The 6,254-nt window shown below is 54.2% G+C and overlaps 2 long non-coding RNA genes across 2 annotated transcripts; both read right to left on the bottom strand.

Annotated features, from left to right (window-relative positions):
* Nucleotides 1–1,808: 1,808 nt before the first annotated feature.
* On the bottom strand, nt 1,809–2,640 carry LOC309889393. The gene is made up of 3 exons (XR_014319225.1): nt 2,619–2,640; nt 2,005–2,063; nt 1,809–1,878 (listed from the first exon to the last, which is right to left on the bottom strand). It is a non-coding gene; the product is annotated as an uncharacterized lncRNA (long non-coding RNA).
* Nucleotides 2,641–4,351: 1,711 nt separating this feature from the next.
* On the bottom strand, nt 4,352–5,826 carry LOC309889392. Its single transcript, XR_014319224.1, has 3 exons — nt 5,724–5,826; nt 4,676–4,790; nt 4,352–4,403 (listed from the first exon to the last, which is right to left on the bottom strand). It is a non-coding gene; the product is annotated as an uncharacterized lncRNA (long non-coding RNA).
* Between the last annotated feature and the right edge of the window lie 428 nt (nt 5,827–6,254).

Below are 6,254 nucleotides of genomic sequence, written 5' to 3'. Positions count from 1 at the left end.
AGCAGCTCAGCAGTGCCTTCATCCTTGACCTGTAACGGTTTGTCCATAGCAGGCACCCAGCATCACACATGGCATCCCCAAAACCACTAGCATCCCCAACTAACACCACCCCACAAGGGGAACTCCCCTCATCTCAGAGCAATCAGCTTGCAGTCCCTTCTCCAGTGTGCTGGCAGCAAACTCAGGAACAAACAGGAGCCCAAATATCAGGGACCCAACATCCTTGTGCTTTGGGGATTCAGCATCAATTGGCCACTGAGAAGAAACAAAATACGAAGACATGGAGAGATGACATTGCTAGAGCAGTGTCTGCTGGGATAGGTAAGCTTCCTGCTACACAGGATATGCTCTCAGATGCCCAGATGGGCACAGACAGGAAAGGTCTTAACAGGTTTCCTGGTGAGAAACCTGCTTGCCTTCACCTTGCCCTACTGCTGGGCCACAACTTCCGCCTAGACCAAGCCTCCCAGCCACACCTCATGCCCCAGGTCCTACCTTCCTACACAAAGGGGACAGGCACATCTCCTCCCCTGTGAGTAAAAAAACCACTCCCTGCACCCAGCAGTGCCACGAGGGATGTACAAGACCCCACAAGGAGCAAAGGATCTAGTGTCACTGCCCACTGTGTTACCTCAGGGGTCTGAGAGAAGGAGTGTGCCATGAGCAGCGCTCTTCCAGCCAGCCTGTGGGCCAGCAGCGAGATGATGAAGGGAAAGGCTGCAGCCACATAGTTCCCACTGCAATCCATCAGCTTGTTCAGCAGCTCCATCTTCTTGCAGGCACTTTGTAGCTTGGAGACATGCTTCAGGCTACAGGAGGAAAAAAGCCAGTCACCCACCTCTGCCTCCTTCACCAAATTCCTTCTGCGAGAGAGATGCTAGAGGATGGGTAAAGTGAAGGAGCAGAGGGTCCTTGCCCAAGATGAGGGCTACAAGAAGAAACACTGTACTTTGGCATCTCAGGCCAAAGCACAGCTTCCCAGAAGGAGGGTGTCAATCTAGACAGTAAAAGTGGAAGGGCCAAATGGAAGAGACACCAACATCTATCCCAGAGCTAGCAGAGCCATCTCCCACTAAACAGGTCTAAATCCACTCTGGTCAGAGACTAGAAACAGCCCACTCCTCCCCAAAGAGGCTCACTCAGCACCACCCCACCAGCACAAGCAGACTCACTGGAAGACATGGTCAAAGGTTCTGAGCATGGGCTTCAGGGTCATGAGCAATGCCTGGAAGCCATCCACCATCCTGTCATCCAGAATTTCCATGGAGCACTTGGCTTCCAACTGGACCTGAGCAAGGAGACAACACAGGAGCATGAACAGGAAGGGAGGGGCAAAGCAAATCCCTCCAACAGCTGTCACCAGTGTCCCCCAGTGAACCCCAGCTATATGGTCCCCAGCAGACACTGAGGTGAGACAGCCTCCACCCTCATCTGTCACTTGACTGCACACTATGCTGCTGGCTAAACACCCCCCCTTGATGTCCCTGCCATCAAAGTGGATTTTTCTGTTCCAAAACTTTTTCCCTGCTAAACAGCTGTTTGGCTTCACCTGAAGGTACCCACACAAAGGAAAACAACTTTCTTCCACCATCCAATAGGTAAATCCAAGTCTTAAAATGAACTCCTAAGATTCAGAGCCAAGGAGAGGCATTAAAAGCTTGAAATGCAGAACTGAACCCCCCTCCTCACATCCAACAGCCTCCTCTCAGACACCCAACCACTCTGCATGCCTCTGCTCTCTAAGGCAGCATCCTAGGATGCCCTGACAACCTGCTGGTACCTGGTGGTATTTGCTAGCAGTCATACCCGCGCAGAGGTTCACCAGCCCGGAGGGATCCACAAAGACCACTTTGCCTGGTGGAAGTCAGACAGGGCAGGCTGGAAGAGCAGAGAAAGCCTACAGAGCCACAGCACAGACACCAGAGCACTAACCATCACCTTGCTACCATTCCACAGCAGGCACTTCCCTGCCCTGGCTGTGCTGGCAGCACTGCTATTGCTCACCAGATAGGCATCCACATCCTTCATGAGGCTGATCCCCATCACACTCAGGTCAGTGGTGGCTGTGGGCAAACAGGAAGGAACAAGTCATGCTGCCACCTGTGTCTGCCCCACTGGTGAGGGTGGTATAGCCATTTGCCAATGCCACTGTGTCCTCAGCTATGTCAAACAGGGCTGCAACAAGGTGCTGGGATCTACCCTCCCCTCTCCAACACGTTCTGCTACCACATCCCCTCCTGTTCATCCTGCCCACAGGGGCTCAGCAACAGAGGGAGAAGAGCCATACCCCCCCCCCCCCCCCCCCCCCCGCCCTTTCCTCTACTCTGTTCAGGCTTCATGCAGAGACTCTGGTTCAGCCACACTTTGAGAAGGGCAATGCCATCCTTCATGCCCGGGAAGCCAGTGGAGGCAGTGGACAAGAACTGCAGGTGGGACAGCAGCACCATGTCACAGAGGATTGAGTTGTAGTGTGGGATGGGCAGCTCAGGGGCTCCTGTGCAAGGAGGCAACCAACATGTTGGATCCAATCACAAACCTCCCACTCACAGAAAAGGGCTGCAGCGAGCCCAGCTCCAGGTGCAACAAGCAGCCTCGTGTTTCCCCAGCCCAGGCCCTACCTTCTTTGGGGGCACTCTGCTCCATGAACCAGGCTCTCCAAACATTGTTCTTGCTTGTTTGGAAGCGGCTCAGCTTGAAGAAACCGGGGCAGGACAGGTGTGAAGTCAAACAGTAACCAGCTTCTCATCCTTGCCTGTAAGCACGAAAAAGGGGGAAGATGATAACAGGGAGCAGGGGTGAGGAGGTTGGACAGGAAGGACAGTGCCAGACAGAGCCACGTTTCTGTAGGACCTGCTTTGTTCCCTGCAGAGCCCAGCCAACCTGCAGAGGGAGGCTCAAGAACCCTAGGAGGGGAAGAGACATCAAGGATGAGGATGGGTGAGGGATGAGGAGAGGGAGAACTGGGAGCAAAGCTCCAACATTTACCACCAATTGCAAGGACAGCCCCAAACTGATCCCTCTGCTGGAGGAAGGTGAAGGCTCTACCTTGGGGCCTGAGGAGCAGGATGGGCTTGAGATGGTTGCTCTCCACGTAGAGAAACTTCATGCTGCTAAAGAGCTTCTCCTTGAAGAAGTGGTGGGCAATGTGGGCCAGGTACACAGCTCTCTTGTAATGGTAGCACTGGTTCAGGTTGTCTTTGTCCTGGAAGACTTCCTGCAAGGGGAGGGACAGGGGAATCTCAGCTCTCCTGCATGCAGAGCCTGGTTAAGCCCAAGGCACCACACCCACAGCTCCCCCCATCTCCGACACACAGCTACAGCCTGAGGGAGCTCCAGGTCAGCGAGGAACACCGCCTTGCTGGTTCACCAGGCTCTAGGATCACAGAGCCAAACTGCACAGCCTAACAGGACACTATCTTCTCAAAACCCATCAGAGACACACTGAACAGCAAGAGGAGGCAGCTCTAAGCCAATAACAGCCTGCAAACATCAGCCTCCCTCTAACACAGACTTGGCAGTAGGGGCAGAAATGCAATGGCATTCAAAGCAAGACAACATTCTACTTTCCTAGCAACATAGAGGAGGTTCATCCCAGGGAGAGGGCATGGAGATCATAACGAGGAGCTAAAACCAAAGCCACTAAAATCTCTGAACCAGCATCAGCACTGATGCCTCACTCCCCAGCTCCTCACAGAAGTTGCCACGCTGTGTTTGTGTCCAGAATTGAGGACAGGGGCAGGACCACAGGGTACAGGAGATGGGGCTCAGCTCAGGCACAGCCAGACTCACCCATCATCTTAGGGCCACCAAGATGATACAGGGCCTGGAGCATCTTCCCTATGAGGAAAGGCTGAGAGAACTGGGTCTGTCCAGCCTGGAGAAGACTGAGAGGGGATCTCCTCAGTGTATATAAATATCTGAGGGGTGGGGGACAGAAGGATGTAGCCAACCTCTTCTCAGTGGTTTGTGGGGATAGGACAAGGGGCAATGGCTGCAAGTTAGAGCACAGGAAGTTCTGCACTGACATGCAAAAGAACTTCTTCACGGTGAGGGTGACAGAGCACTGGAACAGGCTGCCCAGGGAGGTTGTGGAGTCTCCTTCTCTGGAGATATTCAAGGCCTGTCTGGATGCCTACCTGGGCAGCCTGCTCTGAGTAACCTGCTTTGGCAGGGAGGTTGGACCCAATGATCTTTCGAGGTCCCTTCCAACCCCTACAGTTCTGTGATGGCACCATCATGGCCACATCCGTGTTGATCTCGTGCTTAATGCAGGTGCCTAGCAGGTAGCTGCCCACCATGCTCAGCTGGGCTGGGGGCAGGAAGCTGAACTTGCCCTTCACACCAAAAGGCACCTGCAGGAACAGCACCTTCACATCCCCAGGGAGCCACGTCTGGTCGGTGAGCTGGGGACAGGCAGGAGAAATAAAGGCTGTAAGCATCACCAAGAGCAGATGGGCACAGAACAAGACCCCTCTTCCCACACAGCACTGCCCTGAGCTGGCAGGCACCCACACCCAGAACTTCAAGACCCCTCCAACGTAAAGCAAGCAACAGAAAAAAATAGTGCCTAAGGGAGGTTCCCACAGGGAACTGGCTCTGTCATCAGCAGAGCCTGCTCCACACAAGGTCCCTCACATATGGTCCTTCCTGCCTCCTCCAGCCCCCTGGGACCTACATCACTTCCTGATGGTCTCCGGGATGGCACTCAGCAAGCTGTTAATTTCATGGAGGAAGGCATCGATCTTCTTCTTCATCTCCTTCAGCATAACCTCCTTCAGAAGTTCTTCAATCTGCAGGGGAAAGGGAACCATGAAGAGCAGCTACAATACTAAAACTGCACCACTGATGGCAAGCCAGGTAAAGAAGACAGAAAGTGAGCTGGGCAATGCCTGTGTCTCTGCAAAAATGCATCTCAGAGCTGAGAGAACTGTCAGTCCTCTGCAGTAGCTCCTGCCCTCTCCTGTGAGGTGCTAGATGGAATTCAGCTCCATTCCACTGACTTCCGTGTGAGTTCCAGACATGAAAAAAGTGGTATGACACCCATAGGCTTTACTCTTATAAAGGTTTTTGCATGACAAAGTGCCAGCTTCAAGAAGTAACCTTGCAGGTTCACATTGTGAATGAGATCCTAGGAATCCTGCTACCAAAACTAGGAAGCAGCCAGGAAATCAGAGCTGCTCCTGATAAAACCCACAGATGTGAGGGCCACCAGGTACTATTTATTTAGCACCCCCTCCTAACACAGGCTGCTTGTTTTCCTGAAACACAAAAACCCTCCTGTCCCACTCAGAAGATTTGCAGCAACCAGGTACACACGGTGGTGTTATCCCCAACCCTGATAAGCAATAAATCACCACACAGCAAGATGTGGCACTCACACTTCCAACACACTACAACCACCTGCTAGAAATGTTCGATTTTAAAGCAATAAATGAAGCAAAAAGCTCAGGGTGGGATAGCAATAACAACTACAGCTGAGATCCCATAATCTAAGTTTCGTGAAGCCTGCACTTTGTCCCTGCACCATGCCCACTGTCCGCCAGCCCAGCTCCCACAGGGGACACACTAGGAGAGCTCCGCAGCCTGTTCACAGCCTGACGCCAACCCCACCCCCCCAGGCCTTAAGCACAGATGGGGCTCATCGACAGGCGGAGCAGGCTGGAGTGGAAAAGATCCTCTGTCTCCTTAAGGCGGTTCAGTTCCTCACTGCTCAGCCTACCCACCGGGACCGGCCTCTTCCTGCCCAGGGGGGCTGCGAACCCTGCGCAGGCTCCTTAAACCCTGCGAGGAGGAAAGGGCACAGACCCTCACCACCATAACAGCCACCGCCTCCTTCTCCCTGTCATCCCCATGGCGCAGCCCATCCCGCTTAGTGGCCGCCTACCGCCCGCCCATTGGTCCGCACGCACCGCTTCGGGCTCCCGATTGGCCGCCTCCTCCTCCCACTCCGCCCCTGGCAAGTTTGAGAGGGAGGGGTAGCTCTTCATTGCTTTGTGGCAGGTCGTGCTGGGGAGGTGCAGCGGAAGGTGCAGCGGTTGTGTGCGCTTGGCGGTACGGTTGGGGGGCAGTGTTAAAGGGGATTGGGGGTGCAAAATGGGGCTGTTTGGGGTTTTGACCTTGATGCAGGCAGCACCTAGCCTGTGGGGCCGTGTGGCTCTGTGCTCCAGGCCTCGGGCAGGGCTGGCGCTGCGGGGTGTGTGTTTGAGGTGTCACAGAACAGGGTGGCTGCAGAGGGAACGGAGTTGAGGGCAGAG

The sequence above is a fragment of the Aythya marila genome (assembly GCF_965140915.1).
Source record: "Aythya marila genome assembly, chromosome: W".
Classification (NCBI taxonomy): Eukaryota; Metazoa; Chordata; class Aves; order Anseriformes; family Anatidae; genus Aythya; species Aythya marila.
The sequence above is the reverse complement of the archived record's forward strand: the minus strand, read 5'-3'. Positions and strand labels throughout refer to the sequence as shown.